Source organism: Cyanistes caeruleus, chromosome 21 (assembly GCF_971803275.1).
Source record: "Cyanistes caeruleus chromosome 21, bCyaCae1.hap1.1, whole genome shotgun sequence".
NCBI lineage: Eukaryota > Metazoa > Chordata > Aves > Passeriformes > Paridae > Cyanistes > Cyanistes caeruleus.
Genome location: NC_141721.1, coordinates 2843885 through 2862565, shown reverse-complemented (window position 1 = coordinate 2862565; position 18681 = coordinate 2843885). Strand labels below are relative to the sequence as shown.

Sequence of the window (18681 nt, the reverse complement as noted above, 5' to 3'; positions counted from 1 at the left end):
GACTGGCACCTTGAGCAGCTGCAGGGCTTGGAGCTCACCCGGGAAAGGCATGGGATGGAAATTCATAAGAGTAGGGAGTTTTTTATCCCTCTCCAGCACAAGAAGCCAGGGTAAGAGAGAGAGCTTTTTGAGGGACAAAGACACTGCCAGCTGCCAGGCAAGGGATGAGAGGAAGGTGAAGGAGCAGGAGGGGTGAAGGAGCCAGGGGCAGGAGAGAGAAGATTTTCAAAGCCCTCCAGGGCAGGCACCAAGTCTCTGTGCTGATGGCCACAGAAGCTGCTGTGAGTGACACGTGGTTGCCAAAATCATGAAATGTATTCCAGAGAGCTTCTGAAAAGTCCACAGGATGAAACAACTGGACCAGTGCCACCAGCTTTAATCTGGAGCTCAGTGAGGCTCTGCTAAGCCCTCTGAACCAGGAGCAGGGCTAAGGGAGGGACTGGTGTCTGCAGTCACCTTGAAGGTTTCAGAGCAGATCACCAGCCAGGCATCCAAGCTCTTCTCAAACCAGCGAGACCTTCCAACTATGAAGAGGAATCATGTCCTAAAAATCCAGACTGTGCACCACTGTTCCCTCTGACACTGATCAAACATTCTGACACTGATCAAACATTCTGATTCCTAACCTGCTGCCTGCAATGGCTCAGGTTTTCATTAGTGCCAAGGACAAACACTGAAGCTCTGGGACTGCTTCTTAAATTCTTCACCAGAGCAAAGGGAAATTCATATTTTCCCTCTTGCTCATCGAGAAAGCAGGCTGGGCTGGGGCTGGAAAGACTTACAAAGCCCTGGGCACACAAGGGTAAGCAATTCCACTGTGGTGCTGCCTCCACTGCTCCCACAGCTCGCAGGGGCTCTGCTGGCATCTCGCACCAGCTGGTTGAACACTCAGTGCCTGCATCGTGCCAACACTGCTGCCTGAACCCTGGAGAGAGCTCTTCTAACAGCAATGTCAAGTGGGTGAACAAAGAAATATCATAAAACAGGACTGGAAGGAGAATGCCTGAAGATATCAGTGAGCGGGACATCACTGGGCACTTAGAAGAATGACAAAGGCAATTTTCACAAATGGAGAGGTGAAATAAAGGAGAAATGAGAGTGAAGATTGAAAACAATTTCCTACTGTTTGGCATGCTCTAAAATTAGTGCTGTAATAGATCTCATCAGCCAGCATTTATTTTCCATTCTGAAGACAAGAATTCAAATAAGCTGCAGCAAGAGAAGCGCTTGCTTAGCTGAACAGCCGACCTCCAGCACAGGCAGCAGCACAAACCAGGCTGTTCAAACCCAGCTGGATCTTGCTTGGGATTTTCAAAAGTGAAAACTCGAGCTGGAGGCCCACTTTCCTCCATCACATTACAACCAGAAGAGAGGTGACAGAGCCTCTGGAGCAGGAGGGGACAGGCTGCCCATGGCAGATCTGCTCCAGGGATTTGCTGCGTTCATACAACTGTAGGAGACAGCTGAGGGAATCCCAAAGTCACACTGCCTGGAAAGGACCTGAGGGAACAGGTTACACACCCTGTACAATCTGTTACAACAGGAAACTCCTGCTGTTAGCTGTCCTGATGGCTCTGGCTTCTGCTCTCCCCAGGGAAGGGGCTGGGGAGGACTCCTTGCAGGGAGTCCCCAACAACTCCAACATTTTGCTGTGACTGCCCAGGGGCACAGGGCCAGTTCTCCCCCAGCTGAGCTCAAACTCTGTCCCCAGAACCTGCACATGGGCTCCACCAGACCCCAGGTGGAAATGCTGGCACAGAAATGCTGGCACACATCCATACCCCGCTTGCTGCTGTGCTGATCTGCACGTCCTGGGGACCAGGCCCACAAAGTCTGGCACAAACAAATGCTCCGTGGTTTTGAATTCAAAAAGCAAACAGCAAATCTCTGTTAACAGGCCTCATCTTGCTGCTCCCATAGCTACACTCCCTCCTTCAAGCACACACGTAGATGTAAAGGTATTTTACACATGGGAGGGACACACAGCAGTGCCTGGGGAGCTCTGGAAAAGCCCCCAGACTCAGCTGGGAGCAGCAATGGAAGCACTGATGTGACATATCCACTGCTCTTTCAAAGTTTAAGAACAAATCCCTGATGGAAGAGGAGAACTGGCAGCATCACTCAGCTATGAGGTGTCAGAGATATTTCAGGCAGCCATTCCTGAAATATATTCTCATGCAGAAACCCAGAAAAAGTCTCCCCCTCACTCCCCCAGCTGCCTCTCTTTGCATTACTGCTAACATGGATGTGACTCACTAGAGCTGGGTTTATATTAAACTCCTGAAACAGATTGTTTGGCTGTTATGTAAATCCAGTAAATGTTAAAACACCAGAATAAATCAGTCAGGCAGTTACCACTGCCAGCTCTCCAGAGACATCCAAGGGACTGATTTTTTTAAAAGGTAGAGGTGGTAGGAGAGGAGGGGAAAACAATAACAACAACAATAGATAACAACAGCAACAACAACAATACTAATACTAATATTTAAAAAATCACCAGTCTTTCAGCACTTTTCAGGGAGAGCTGTGCCAGTGGCTACAATGCCCCCACCATACTGATACCAGTGTCCTGCCCAGCCAAATACAGGCAAATCCCCCAATTTCTGCTGTGCACAGGTTATGCTGCATCACCTGCACAGGACACAAACTCTGTGCCAGCAGAAGTGCCTCCTTACCACGCCACCTGAAACAGCAGTCTGACCTCAGGGGAGGCCAGATAGCACTGATGCTGGGGTTGGGACTTCAGACATACCATGTTTTAAAATAAAATAAGCCCCAAACGAGGCATGAACATTGTTCTTCCCATCCTGTCACTGGGAAGGAGGTGCTTCTTTAGGAGCTGCCTCTCTCCCATGGTGCAGAGGGCATTTGCCACTCAGAGGAGTCTCCTGCTCACAGTGACATCAGCAAGCCAGCACAGGAACAGATTTTAAAATTTGCAAACACAAGTGTTTTTACCCGAAACCTGACTCCAGGTTTATAAACAGTCTATGGGCCAAAGGATTAGTCATAAAAATTATCTGGCAAATAATCTGCAAGAATAAGCAAAACCAGAGCATATCACCATCTGCTCATGGGTAATTCCTAAGGCAGAAATGAAGAGCCTTCAAATTAAAGCCTTCACTTTGTATGTAACTGTTGATAACCAGGCCATTGCACTCAAAATGCTCCCACAGCTACATTGGCAACCAGAAAAGGAAGCAGGTAGAAATCTGGACCCAAATGTTCGTTGTAGTACAAAGCATATTGGCTGAGCTGCACTTGCATGGACTACACAGCTCAGACCAAGCCCCAGCTCAGCTTCAAAAGCAGCTGGAGCCTGTGGGTCTCTCCAAATGTGAGCCCCTCTGGGATTTCCACACCACTGGGCACATCTGGACAGGTACAGCTGGGCAGGAGACAGTGACCTGCCCAGCCCATGCACTGGCAGAGCACAAGTTCCAACTGCCCTGGAGAGGAGAGTGCAGAGCAACATCATCACAGCACTGAAATGAAGACATCTCTGAGCTGTGTTTAATTAAACATAGTCTGGGAAAGTCTCTGTTTTTGTTAAACACTGCCTCAAAAGAAAAGGGCTGAGTAATCTACCAATGGGGAAAAACACACTCTTTAGCTACAAGGTGTTATTATTATAGGCTTAATATCAAAATGGCTTGTACAGCTTATTAGGCTGGAGCAAACACTCCCAGCCTTGGCAAGACTGATATTGCAGCTCTGTATTTCACACTTACATAAGCACTCAGGGTTTGTATGAAGAAGAGCCTCCTGTCTGGAGAGGGAAGGCATTGATTTACACCAGGTTTCCGTGGCCCAGTAAAACTGGTCAGACAGACAGCAGAGGAGTTGTGTCTGTACTGGGCACCAGCAGGAACAGGAGCCTGTGCTGCAGCAAGGACAGTGAAAGCAGTGGTGGGAATCCACCTCCCTGACTGGGGCCAGCAGCAACTCCACACACCACAGCACAAGCACAGACCATCAGAAAAACACTGCACAGGTCTCCTGAGCACTAAGGACACTGAGCTCACACCTTGATTAACCCAGGAGTCCTGGCTTTCTCCTTCTGCAGGACAGAGGTGATCATCCACATGCAGGGAAAAGGTTTTGGAGCAGAGGGTTGAGCAGAGCTTAACTTACTGCTTCTGAGCCTGCCCTTGGGGACAGCCCACAGCAGCAGCCAGGGATTGCTGCATGGCTCTGCAGCACTGCGGGGTTGGTGATGCATCGCTGCCTCCAGCACCCGCTCACCTGCCAGCAGGTGCAGCCAGCCCAGGTCAAACACCCATGTTGTTGCAAATAAGAATTGTCAGTACCTGAGACTTTGAAGACACCATGACATTTAAGGCTGTTTTTTGAGTATTTGGTATTCACTTCTCAAGTTGAAAAACAAACCCGTTCTCTGTCTTTTATTTGTTAATTAAATGTGTTCATTGTATTCAGATCTCATTTTTTGTGCATAATGTTTTGCCCATCTGTTTGATTAAAAAAGAACCCAACCACCCAGCTTCATTAAGCTAATTGGATGCATTCAGCCTTTGGTTAATATTCTGAAGTACTTTACAATTATTCTCCCCAGTTATTAAATCTCCTCTGAGGATCTTATTTTCCATACTAGACTCTTTATTAGCCAGCTCTCAAGCTGGACTGCATTTGCCCACTCCTTACCCACATGCAAATATCCCACCACCTCCTTCAATGGTTTGTGATCTAAGACATGAAGATAAATTTGTACCTTGATCTGACATTCTTCAGCTCACCCTGACCTCAAAATACAGCAATTTCCTCCTTCTGGGCAAGAGGGTTCAACACTGCAAGAGGATGATGAAGCATTAAAGAGAGAACTACAAATTCTGTGTCTTGTGGGAGCTCTTACATGAACTTTTAAAGGGAAAAACAGCTGCAGAAAGACTCAGGACCACAGTCCAAGGTGGACCATTCTAGAGGATGAAAAGTGACACCAACAGAATTAGTGTAGCAATGGCTTGGCCATGTGGCATCATGTGAGTGAGCCAAGTGAGCCCTGCTGGCAGTGCAGTGAAGGGTTCTAAGCTCTCTTAAGGTACAGGTTTCTGTATAATTTGTGGTCAGGCAACCTACCTGCATCCTGGACCTCCAAGGTGTCCCCAAGCTCTCTGCTCCATCACAGAGAACATGCAGGGCTTGGTCTTCACACACCCCACCTTCACTGTCCATTGCTTCTCCAAATAACCCAAATTTTGGCCAGCAGTGCTCTTCCAGCAGCCCAGCCCTGAATCAGAACAGTCCCTGCTGACCATCAGAAGTGGTCACAGGACAAGGGTTCTCCAGGACCAAGCATCAAAGTCAGAAAAAGGGAAAGAATGGCACCAGAATGCTGGCAGGAAAGAGACTGAAGGTGAGAGAAGCAGGAGAAGCCACCTTGTCCTGGTATAAGCAGAAGCAATGACTGAAGCCCCTCACTTTTCCCTCAAGCAGTCACTCAGGGAGTCCTGACAGAACATCTCTCAGTTTGTCCTCAACCAATCTGAAGCTATTTTTTTCAGTCTCTACAACACTGTGGAGAACTGAGCTCTGGCACATCACGAGCGCTGTTTGTGCTACACCTGCCAGGGAGTTCAGGCATCCCAACACCAATCCCACACGGTGTCAGAGAGGATAAACCACACATTTTCCCCCTGCCCCATGACCATAACCCAGGAAGAAGCCAGCACAGGCACTCTTTACAGTGCTACAGGGCCAGGGAAGAAAATTAGCTATTTGCTTCTGCAATCCCAGCCCTGCCTCTGCTGTTTGTATTTAAAGAAAACAGCCAGTTTTCATTCTCTTGTTCTAAAAGGTGGTTACACTTGCAAGAAATCACTTGGTAGTAATTTAACGGAAGGAGGAAGAAATTTAGAGGTTTGAGGCAGCTGTGATTTGACATGGGCTGACCTGGCACCTGAGGAGAACCTTAATGACATTTCCTTCCAGCCAGCCTGTTCTCCTTGCTTCACTCTGTAATTAGTTTCCCTTTTTGACATCCAGGCAGAAAGCCTAGACCACACTTGAAAATTTGGCCACATTATTACAACTTTTCAATAGCCTGGCAACAGCATCAATTAATAGAGCGCTCACTGCCCCACTGTGTTTAATGCTTTAAGAAAGGCAAGCTTTGGCTCAAAGAGCTTAGAATCAAGGCAGGCTTTAAAAATAAAGCTTAAATGTTGTAGTTTAACTTGGCAGGCAGGTAAACACCACACAGCTGCTTGCTCACAGATCCCTCTCCAGGAATGGGGGTGCAAAAAATGTAAAATTTATGAGTTGAGATAAAAAAAGTTTAATAGGATATAAAAAGAAGAAAAAATAATTAATTCTAATTTAATTAGAAGATACAAAATGAGTGATGAACAATGCAATTGGTCACATCTGCAGACCTGTCAGGCAGCTCTCCTTCCAGCTGATACACTGGTGGTGAGGTGGGATGATCCCCAGCTTTTGTGGAATCTTACCCATCTAGAGTGAACAGCTCTGCAGCCCTCCAGAGAAGGATGTGGGATCAGGCTTCATTCCTGACAAGCTCTGCCTCCCTCCCTGAACATGTGGCCTTCCCCTGGGAACACAGTCAAAATGAAAGAGGGAGCACCAAGAGCCGGGTCTGAGGTCCTGGGAAACATAAAACAAGCTGCTCTTCTGCATCTCCTGTCACCAACAACATTTCTCTAGCTTAGCCTTTAAGGGAAATTCCAATTGCCAAGAACTAACTCAGACTGTTCCCTAAGTGCCACCAAGGAGTAGAGGGGCTCTGCTGCACGTGGTCTGAGCTATGCCTAAATCAAGAAATATTCAGGGCTGGAAAATTAATATTGTTAGTCAAATTTGAGAGCAGTGCTGGCTCTCAGCCAGGGGTTACTCCAGATGTGCTCCATGTCCTGCATCCTGGGCTTTGGCTGCTTACTCCTCACACACATCCCCAGCAGGGACAAGGACCTTGTCCATCTGTGAAAGGGTCACAGGTCCCAACAGGGAAAACACAAGGCTGCAGATTTTGAAGATTTCCAAAGGGACAATCCCAGTGCCCTGATTTTTTTTTTTTTCTCCCCAGGCCAAATCCCTCTCACGCCACAGACCCCAGTCACATCCCTGATGGCCCCATCTCCCACCCGATGAACAGTGTGATCCAGGTGATCTGTGCCAAAGCTGGTAACAGCAGCAGCTCCACAGCATTATGTGGACTATGGATTTCCATCCTCCAGTGAAGCCACTAACACCCACAAACCCAAAAATCCCTTCAGTGGTTTCTTCTTGGGATCAGCCAATGTACCAGACAGCCCAGAGCCAGGAGAAGGATGCACTTGCCTATGAGAGACCTGCAGCAGCACACAAATGGACAACATCCATCTACCCTGAAATTTGCTCCTCTCACTCTCAAGCTTCTTTGTTTTCCTTAAGATTATGTCTGCAGCTAAATGAACACATTACAGCAGAAATTTTACTCTTAATTTGTCCCTTGGGTGTTTTGCTGACCCTACCAAGAACTATATTTAAATGTGCAATTTCCTGGCTAGACTCATTTGCAGTCCCTCCCCCCCCCAGCTGCTTGTGCAAGGTTGGCCCAGAATCCAATTAGCTACTACCACCCTTTAAATCAAAGGAATTACACTCAAACAAGAAAAAATAAAATTAAATATTTTAATTACATCATTATTACATGTCTAAATACTTAAAATCCCCATTCTCTCTGGGAGGTGGTCTCAAAAGGCTAGAAAATAACAAGTTTCCAGAGCAGACAAAATTGTAGCCAGAACAAATTATTGGACAAATAACCTGGCTAGCCCAATCACCAGAGCCTGTTTGGTTTGACACACTGCAGAGCTGGGTGTAGGACCTGTCTGGCACCATGGGAGGAGCAGCTGCTTCCCAGCGCCTGTGAGAGGAATGGGGAACCCAAAGGCTTCCAGCTCCTCACATGAAGGAGCAGCTGCATTCCATCTGGTATTAATGTCAGGAATCTGCTTTCATCAGCATCAGCAGCACCGTCCCCAGTGCCTAGGAGGTGTTCCCATTGCAGCTTTCAAAGTAAAGGAACTGGTTTGCTTCTGAGAGTTTGCTGGTTGACACTTAGTCCTTGAGTAGCTTCTGCTGGTCCCAGTGACATCCAGCAGTGTTCCCAGCTGTGCACAGGAGCAAGGAAAGGAGGATGTGGATTCCCACAGCTGTAGAGCCAAGGGGCACAACAGAGGGGTGTTTTGTTCCTTTCCCTGTCCCCTCCTTTCAGGCTCCAGGTTTTGCAGGCCAGGTTCCCAACTGTGTGATGCTGTGGCTGTTCAGGCTGAACAGTGACCTCAGAGGACCTTCAGAGTCCCTTCTGGACAGGCTTTCCCACCCACCTCCAGCTCAGCAGCCTGTCTCCAGCTCCTGGCTTCCTGCCTGCCTCCAGGAGCTGCTCAGCAGATCCCCACAAACCCTTTGGCTCCAGTGAATCTCCACAGGACTGTCCAGCCAGGGGATGGGGCTGCGCAGGGCAGGAAGAACCAGGCACAGGTTGGAAGACATCGGGAGAGTTGATATTATCGGGCTCAAACTTTCCAACTATCAGCACTGCTCAGCTTGGGAGGTGCCAGGGCTGCACAGAGGTTCAGAGGAGGTCAAGGACTTTGGAATAGCCAAGCTGCTGCTGGAAATGGTGTTCCTCAATGCCAGCAAATAAGGAGAGGCTGGGATGACTTTGCTTCAAGGTGTTAAGTGTCAGGTCCGAAAAAGCTTTAGCTGAGTCCACCCCAGACAGTGCAGCTACCTGTACCTGCTCCAGGAAAGCACAGGGGCTTCAGTCAGCCCCTCAGGAGCCACACCTGCCACCAATCCAGGTGAAATTCCTGCTGAATCCTGCTGAAATCCTACATACAAACTAAATGACTCCTATGCTGGATAGCTCAGTCTCCTGGGAAGTGGAGCAGGAAGGGATTCAGTGTGAGGCACAGGCTTCTAGCCAAGAAAGCAGAACAACTGGAGAGGCACTGAGTGATCCACAGGATGCAGCAGTGGAAGGGACAGCTCCAGAGAGGCTGGAGTCAGTACACGTGCACAGTGGGACAGGGATTTGCTACAGGATGGAGCACTGCCAAGATAAATGTATTAAAACACTATGATGATCTTTCTTTATTGACTGCCCAACCCCATGCCCTTCCTTTTGAGGGGAACAGATAGACAGACACTTTTGCAGAAAGCCATCAGCTAGGAAAAACCAAATTCCCCAGGAGATGAGCAGCTCTGAGCCATCTTCCCCTTCTTTTGCAGGCAGCTACACTGACAACTTGCAAAAGTACTCTGCAGAGCTCTCTAACCAGTTTGATGGTGAAATGTCAGCACATTTCTAGGTTAATAAAAGCTGGGGCATGGGAGGAGAGAGGAAAGGAAGAAGATTGATTGTCTTAGACAAAGAGATTGGAATGGATTTCACAGCAGAAGGAGGTTTTGGGGCAAGGAAAAATTTATTCATACCTAAAGTGCATGGAATATTAAAGACTCTGGGTTTCATTTCCTCCACAAGGTCCTAGTGGAAAGAGACTCTCAGCACTTTGCAGTAACCACAAAACATCCTCAATGAATCCAGGTGGTTTTCTCCAGCTCACAGCAAAACCTCAAAAATACCTTGGCAATGCAGGCACGGCATCAGCAGGAGAATGGTGCACCCACTGTGTGGAGCAAGCGAGGGAGAGCAGGGAGAGCCAGGGACCTTCCTGGGGATGAGGGGAGGGGGCTTCTCCTGGGATCCTGGGCAGTCACTGAACCAAGGACAGCCTTTTGCTGCTTTTGGAGTCAAGCAGAAGACATTCTTTAGATAACAGAATGCTCTGTGCATCCCCAGAGCATCTGCCATTTTTTGACTCAGATCTGGAGGCTTATTTTCCATTACTGTGGCACTTCAGACACTGTTATCACCTGGGCCTGATGCTGCACAGTGAAAATGCTGGTCCCTGCTGTGAAGTTTATGCTCTTAACACAATAAACAATGAGGCAAGCAGGCAAATGTTTGGATGAGCACAAGGAAAGCTGTACTGGTTTTGCTCTTTCATTCCTTTGGTGGCTGAGAGGATGTGCCACAGAAGAATCAGTTCCCACAGGTGGGACAATCTCATACTGTCCTCTTGCATCTGTGATAATCACCCTGCATGGAAGACAGATTCAGTGGCATTCAGGTGTAGCACAGACACTTTTCAGCTCCTTGGAAACAGCAAACTCTGAAAATTAACAAAAAATACCAGTTCCATTCTGCATTCAGGCTTAAATCAATCTATCTGGCATTAAGGAATGGACTCCCAGCAATTGCTATGAATAAAGCATGCCTTTTCACCGTTCTTCAAGGCAAATTACAAGCACTGCTCACATCAAACTGCACGAGAAAGGACAATGCAGAAGCCTGATCTGAGTGTGGAAGCACCCTGGAAGAGATGCCTGATCTCTCTAACCTGGAAGTGCACATAAATAACACAGCTGTGAACACTGAAATTCATGCCCACTACTACCACAGGACAAGCTGAGGCAGAGGACTTTGTTCTCACTGTTATAACAAATCACACACTGCTGATGCAGTAAGCCCATACCCCAGCCCTGAGGGGACACGATTCTTTTCCCCCTGCACTCAGCAAGGATTGGCCTAACAACTGCATTTGGACATCTTTCATTTTTCCAGCCCCATCTTTCAGCCTGGGGATGAGGTGCTGACACAGAAGGGCTAAAAGATTCATCTCAGGTCTGTTTTACACTCTGCCTGCTAGCCTCAGATATCATTAACCTTTGTCAGTCAAGCTGCCTGACAGCTACAGAAAGGTCAATCCAGATTTCAGCATCAAAGCACCCCATCAGTGAGAGGTCAGCACACAAATTTCCTGTCCTCATACTGCCACTTGAAGCGGGCACACAACTAGCAATCAGACCCAAACCCTTGGTTCCAGCACAAATAATATCCCAGAAAAACACTACTCAGACAGCATTTCCAAAACCAGGTGTCAAAGGAAGTGTCAAAATTAAGACTTGACTCATTTAAATGGCTGGCTTCCACATGTGTCCTATAATAAATAATTTGTCACAGGAACACTGCACCAAGTCCTACTGCCTTTCAAGTACCTTGATTTCTTTGGCATAGGGTTACCACCTTCTATACATCACCAGTATCCAAACCCAGTTCTCTCTCCTTCCCTCCCACTTTTTCCACACTGACCTGTAAGCACTGACAAAAGACAGGGGAGGAAGCTCTGAAGAAACAGAATACACTTCCCCAAGGCAGCACTTGACTCATTGAGAGGCAAATTCCTCCTTTTTCTTTCTGATGCTACCATCAATCACTTCTCACACACTGTAGGAAGCCTCCTTCCCCAGTGGAGCTGTGGTTCATCCTCAGATCACAGCCTTGCCAGGCTCCTAATGAGGAAGCAGCTCACATCTTTCTGCTTCTTGTCCACAAGCAGCCAAGACTCCATGGGCTGGGCTGGAAAGAGGGAGAGGGAGGGTCTGGTAGCAGATACCCAGCATGAGGCAACAGCTACAGACCCTCTTCTAGGCAGGGGTCCCTTTGAGCATCCCAAATTGTCTCCGAGAGACCACATTAGAGCAGCAGAGCAGACAAAGGCCACCAGCTGCATCCAGCACATGAGGAGGTCCAGGGGCTGGAGAAAAGCTCTGGCAATGCCTGTGTGTTGCCAGTACCATGGTGAGTAAGCACAAAGGCAGGAGGTGGTTGAGAGTAACTTTGACAGAGCTTGACACAACAGCAGGACAGCGTGGGAGCTGTGATAATTAGAGCCAGCCTCAGGTAGGTACACACATGCACACACTACTTGTGAAGCTGTGCTGGCTTGTTTTTTTGCTACTGCTGCCCAATTCCTTCAGCTTTATCTACTGTAGATGTGGCAGCCTCCAACTGTGAGCTTCAGAGGGCTGTGCCCATGTTATTTGTGTACAAATCTATCATCAGCAGCTCTTTTGGGGGTTTAGGACTCATTTCTGTTCTATGGAATGGAAATCTGAACTACTGCTGGGAGTGGGAGAGGGGAAGAAGAGACAGGCACCCACGATAAAGTCTCATAACAGCAAAACAGTCTTTGAGTTAATAAATACACTCTACAAAAGCAAAGCAAAACCAAGACAAACTGGAGTGGGTGGTCAAAGCACTGCTGCACTCACATGACTGCAAGACAAAATTGGGAACAACCTTGGCAGCAGAGGCACAGCTGAGGAACACCAGGAGGAGAAGAGCAGCACCTGACTGGGAGCTCTGCTCCAGCACAGCACTGAACTGGCACACACAGCAATACAGTCCAGCTCACCACCACAGGATGATCTCACATCCCTTGGTACCACTGATTCACCTTAGTCACAAATATAACACTAAAACATCCTCAGAAAGTGTTATTTAGCCTGGGTTTTCCCAGCACTTAATGCTGTGTCCTCACAAGGTCATAAAATCACAGTGTCACTTGGCTGAGAAAAACAATCAGCACACCCCAAATATATTCATGGGATATTTCACAGGAGCTGAAGGCATCAGGGATCTGCTCTCTTCCACCCTGGCACAGAGCTCTGTGCTTAATACAGGCCACTCTGCCCCATCTCTGCTCTGCAGCAATGACTCCCACCAACACCCCAGCTTCAAAAAGAATAGGACACAGTCCTCACTTACACTGCTGTGAGTGAGTGGAAACTACTGGAATTGCAGAAGGCAGCAAAAAAAGTGAGGCTATGAATTTGGCTCCACTGCCCTCAGGGAAGCAGTTGCCACTCGGCACCAGTACCAGCAGAAAGGAAAGCTGGACTTCCATGGCTTTTCTGCTTGTCCAAGGCATACACATAGCTGCTGTGCAGAGACTACAGCACAGGAAAAGGAAAAAGGAGAAGCATGTCTGCATCTCAGAAAGACACACATTCAAGTGCTGCTCCAGCACATCACAGCCTTGCTGTTTACACTCACACCAGAATTATTAGAGCAGTTACTGTTAACTAGCTAACAACTTCACCATCAATTCTCTGAACAATACTGAAGAATTCATCACAACATTTCACAGCCACCACTCTGCAGAAACACTGAAATCATCCCAGACACAAGCAGCCTAAATTAATCCCACACGAATTCTAGCAAAAAGAACTACAACTATTTCAGCAGTACTCACCCAAAAATACTGCCTTCCCAGGGCAGCAACCCAAAAGAAACAAGTCCTCAACAAACCACACCTTATGCACAAAGCATGACTCAGCTCATGCATGGGGTGCCATCAAGAAATAAAATCCAAGGCTTCATACTCAGCCAGGTTCACTCCCTAAAGCAGCAGCTTTGTGGGATATGAAGCTCCCAGCTGCCATGGGACAGCCCTCCCTTTCAGCTGCCAGCCTCAGTGCACCAAGAAGCTGCATCCTCAAAAGGGCTTTCAGAACTTCCCCATCCAGAGACACCAGCACCTGAAAACAACAAACAAAATTTCTCCAGTGTCGGGTACTTGACAGATAAGATAGTTATGAATATGTAAAATGTATAATAAAACTGAAGAGTGCAATAAAACACAAAAATCTTTCTAAAAACTTAAACAAGTAGAAAAAGTGACCAACAAATCCAGACTGCAAATTCCTAAGCAAGTTAGAAGTGCAGGTTCTGCAGTCCTTGACTGCACCTTAGCATCAATGACACAGTCTATAAAATTTTTTTCTGTGATTAAGGACTCAATCCATAAAGTCACCACCTGTGGCCAAATACACAAGCCTGAGAAACATCCCTGTTTCTGAAGGGCCTGAACACATGTACTCACACCTCACCCACCAGCACAAATCACCAGCCACCCTCCCACACATGGACAAAAATCACTGTAGCTCCTTCCCACCATACCATCTTTCAGATTAGTATCCTTCTCCAATTTATCAGTTATTAGGATCTGTTCTCTTTAGAAGGTTTCAGACACTTTTCTCCAACCATGCTAAGCTTGACCACTGTCTTAATTAAAACGACATGCTCAACCACATGGCATTTTTTGCTGTCATTCATTTACTGGCTGTACCTGATACTTTATCCATCACAAATATCCCTAACCAATCTTCAGACTTGCCTTGATGACTGTATTTTGTCAACAACTGCTTTGCACACTTCAATCATTCTCACAGCCAGAAATGCACATTCCTTTTTGAACCACGTATTTTTGGTGACTGGGTCACCTTCCTCCATGCTGGATGTTTGCTTCTTAAATCAAGTGATATCCTGCACCACCCCCCAAAAAAAAGGAAAAAGAAATACTGAAAATTAGAGGAGCAACCATGAAGACAAAGACATGACAGGAAGAATTTTCACGAGGTTTACTGAACACCTGGTTGTCCTCAGAGGGATCTGCTTTGCTACAGTTTAAGACACAAGCCAATAACATTTTATCTCATACCAACTCTGTATTTGGCTTTTACACTGACAGGTCAGGCCTTGCTTTCATCCCAAAGATGAAGGGGTAACTTGCTTCCTTGCTCTTTCTCAGCAAAGGGATGTCTCAGCTTCCTGAGCCTCCTTCTCCACCTGCCAAGCTGCAGCAGTGCCAGGGCTGAGTAGCAGAAAGCACCTGCCAGAGGCTGTGCAGGAGAAGTCTCCTCTCACCCCAAGTTAGAGGTAAAAACCCACCCAAAAATCCTGCTCCATTCTCCTCCCCACTCAGGAGAGCTCCTACTATAGCCTGATGCTGCCCAAACCTGGGCTCTGCTGCTGACTTCACATAAACCATTTCCCTCCCACCTTTCACCTCCTTGTGTTGCTTAACTCAGCATCCCCACAGGTCCCAAGGGAGCCTTGGAACCAAGGAAGATCTCCCCCTACACCCAGCATTTGTCAGGGCTTTGAGCAGCTGAACATCAGCAGTACACCTGCACTTTAGGGCACTAAAGGCTATCCTCTCTCCAGGCATCTTCCCAAGGCATGCTAATTGCACATATTGATTTCAGATCCTACCAAACTGCCTTCCACAGCTCCAGCACTGACAAAATCCTCACACTGAGCTCTTCACCAACACACATCTCTTCTCCATTAGCTTGGTGTGCCTGGTGCCTCTCTGCCCCTTGGCCAGGCAGACACGTCCTCTGGAGACCAAAGCCAACCTGCCAGAAGCCATCCAGCAATCTCAGCCTTTTCCTGAAGCCTCTTACAAAAGAAGTTTCTCCTTCCCCTGTCCCTAGGTAGCAGTGACCCTATAAAGGCTCTTCTAAGGTCAGCACTGACATTGAAGAGAAGATTGGCTTTCAGACAGAACTGTTCTTCCCACAGTTCATCGAAGTGGCACAAATACCGGGTTAATACATCCTTCAGTAATTTCAGGGAACAAATATCAGCAAAAAGAGATGCTGTACTCTGCAAGCAGAGCTTGGCTGAAGCACAATGACACAGCACAGTACCACCTCTTCACACCCAGCCAAGGTCTAAACCACAGAAGTTTTTTGTCACGACCACTGCCTAAGTAGTGCTTCTTGCTCCAGCAAAAAGAACACTGCGACACCATCCTTCCAGACATCCCCTCTGCTGCAGGCTGAGGACATTCCTACTGCAGTCACCCCACAAGAGCCTAACAGGGGGAGGGAAATCCCACAACCTCTTCCCAGCAAAAGAAAAGCTGTTCCTTGAAATTCTAGCTAGCACAAGGACAATTAATTGTAGCAGACAAAGACATTTAGGGCTTAATGAACACATTAATTAGAGAGCACAGAGCAGCAGCACAGGCTTTGAAAGCCATGGCAGAAGTACAGCACCGTCTGATTGTATAGAGCGATGAGGAAACTCACTGCTCTCTGAGGCAATGCCAGGACAGGTGAGGTTCCCTACAGCTGCATTCCAGAAGCACCTGGATGGGCAGCTCTGCCCACATTCCCCGAGCCAGGAGCTGTCCTGGGAGCACTCACACATACCCTGCTCCAAACCCACAAGAATCATCCCAAACTCAAGGAGAAATAGCTGGAGACAGCTCCAGCCAGAAGGCACTTCATGCCAGCAAACACAGCTTCTCTCAGAAAGAAATCTGATGGGACCTGGTGGCCTGGCATGTACTGTGACTTAAAGCCCAGCCTTCAGACCATATCAAACCATGACATGCCTGAACTCCTCGCTGGAATGATGAGAGCCTGGTGCTTATGCTCCTGGTTGCTAAGATCTGACCTTCTTCAGGCAAAAGCCAGGGGAGCAAGACCAGGAAAGCAAATTTACTGCTCTGCCTGGAGTTTAATTCCATTCACACCAGGCATCCCAGCCCAAGCACAGGGCTCAGGACATGCTGGAGCACAACCCCAGTGTACTGGCTTTGGTTTTTCTCTTCAAGCAACTGAGATAGCAGCTCTCTGCTTGCCTTATCCAGTTTTGAAAGCAACACTTCAAAGCCATCCCATGTCAAACTCCAGAACAAACTGAAGCTGCCAGAGATGCCTCACAGGGAGGAAGTTAACACATGATGGGAAGCTTAATGTGGAACTGCAGACTACTTCAAACAGAAAAGCAACAGCTTCCTATTAAACAAAACCTTTTCCATTAAGTTACAACAGAATGGTAATTTTACCTTCATCAGAGCAGCTGAAGAAAGTGGTATCTTTGCAGGATCAGCAGTTTTCCTCGCTCACAGCACACAGGCCTTTGGGAGCTGCAGGTTATTGTCCCTCAGAGCCAAGGTAAGCACAGAGGAAGAGAAGCCCCTCACGCCAGCCTGGCTGCCAGGTGCATGCTCCGAGACACGGCCAGGGCAGGACAGCTCAGGCCAAGGCACCGACCCACGAGAAAACCCAAACTTTCAGGAGCTCAGGCTAATCCCAAGGGCAGCAAGGAGGATTAGGAAGCCTTGACAAACCTGCACGGAGCTCACCGCACTTCTTACCTTCTTCTCCGCCGCCTCCAGGAAAGAGGGATGGCTGGCACGATGGTCAAGCTGCTCAAAATCCCAGCTTGCAGAAGGAAATTTTTTTTTTTTCACCATTTATTTTTGAGCTCGGTAAAATCATCACCTCCGGAGCCGCATCTGCCGGGCTCATCCCGGCTCCCGCAGCTCGGGGGATGTGGCGGCCGCCCTTGTCCACCCGGATCCCACCCGCGTCCCCTCCACCGCGGCGGGCACTGTCCCCGCAGGCTGTCTCCCCCCAACACACACACTGCGCGCCACTTGTCGCTGGTTCCCGAGGGTCCCCCAGCCCCGCGGGCGCAGTGTGAGGGGTCGGCTGAAGGGGATGGCCCGTCCCCGAGCGCCGCTCACCTGCTCCCGGCGCTGCCGCCGCTCCCGCCGGCTCCCGCCGGGTCCCGCCCGCCCCGCGGCGCCGCCGTTCGCCCCGCCCCTCCCCGCCCCGCCCGCGCCGCCCATTGGCTGGAGCCGGCCGCGCCTCCCGGGGCGCGCGCGCGTCTGGCCGTGAGGGAGATGGGGGGGGGCGCTGGGGTTTGGGGCAAAAAGACCAAGAAAAAAAATAGGAAAAGAAAAAAAAAAGAGAAGAAGCTTTTTTCGGTCGTGTGTGGTGTCAAGCGCATCTGAGGTGCCGGCTTTTGGATGAAAACACGGAGCTTCTTGCTAATCACAGAATCAGTTCAGTTGGGAAAGAGCTCTGAGATCGTCGAGTCCAGCCTGTGACAGAACAGAACACCGAGAGCCGCCTCCAGGGAAAATGACTCCCTCATATCCCTGGGCAACTCGTTCCAATGCCTAATCACCATTTCCGCGAAGAAATTCTGCCTACTTACTCCCTAATAGATATGATCAGGGAAGGTGGCACTGACACGGTCGGAGTAGGGGCCCGCCGACCCCAGCTGAGGGACACAGCCTCAGGACCCCGGCACACGGGTGTCCCCTCAGCCAGGCTCTGTCTCTAGAGTAGTAACACCCAACCCTGACCATAGACACTTCTCCAAGTCTTGCAGCAATGAAGAGAAATGTACACCAACTAATCCCACTGCTGTTCTTCAAGGAACTCCTACAAGCAGATGCTCTCTTTGGTTTGACTCATATTTTGGCTTTAATTTTTCCCCTCACACTCTTTTTTTACCTTCTTGGCTCCTAGTGGACTGTACCCCTGGGTCGAGGGGTTCCACTGCACCCAGCAGTGGAGTGCTTGCAGTGGGATTTGTGAAGATGTCGATTTTGTGATGAGTGACTCATGGCAGGACTCAGTGGTCTCTGCTGCGACTCCACTCACAGTCAGGGTCCCCACCAGGAATCTTGGATTTAGCCAGAGAGCTAAATGGATTAAATCCACATCCTGACTCAACCCACTGCAGACTGCTGCTCCTTCCTGCTGTGACAACAAGCAGATAGAAATGCCTGAGCCTGCTTCCAGTGAGTCTCAAATAATCCTTTGCTTTGGAAACAAATTAATTCCTTACCATGGGTTTTATAACTCAAAATAACATATTAATAATGCATCTTGTGGTTTACTACAAACTTTTTCATCTCAAAAAAGCTTCCCCTCTTGTCGCTGTGTTGAGAGAAATATCAAAAGTTAATTAAGAGGCACTATTCATTAAAACAGCAAAGTCATCTTGTAAGCCTAGCAAAGAGCATGATTTTTTTCATTTACTCATTCTGTGGGGTATGTTTATTATAGTCAGCCATAGCCTTATGCTATTTGCTATGTGCATCCAAGTCTTACTTTTCCTGCAGAAATGTGCTTTGTCACCCTGGCTGGTCACAGGCAGCTGAGCAACTCTCTACAGATGAGCAGGTTTATTCAGTGCTAATCCCCTTTCACTTCCATCTA

The 18681-nt window shown here is 48.3% G+C and overlaps 1 protein-coding gene across 20 annotated transcripts in view; it reads right to left on the bottom strand.

The window, feature by feature from the left end:
- CAMKK1 (calcium/calmodulin dependent protein kinase kinase 1) overlaps positions 1-17257 on the bottom strand; it is a 75761-nt gene extending 58504 nt beyond the window's left edge. For 3 of the 20 annotated variants that reach the window (XM_086859014.1, XM_086859017.1, XM_086859019.1), the window contains exons 1-2: positions 17193-17247; positions 4730-4805 (exon numbers count right to left, since the gene is read on the bottom strand). The gene's annotated coding sequence lies outside the window, so the exon portion shown is untranslated. Of the gene's footprint in view, positions 1-4729; positions 4806-5094; positions 5821-16820; positions 16888-17192 lie in introns of those variants that run through there. The other 17 variants (XM_086859012.1, XM_086859018.1, XM_086859011.1 and 14 more) reach the window with 13 other exon arrangements.
- Positions 17258-18681: the final 1424 nt, after the last annotated feature.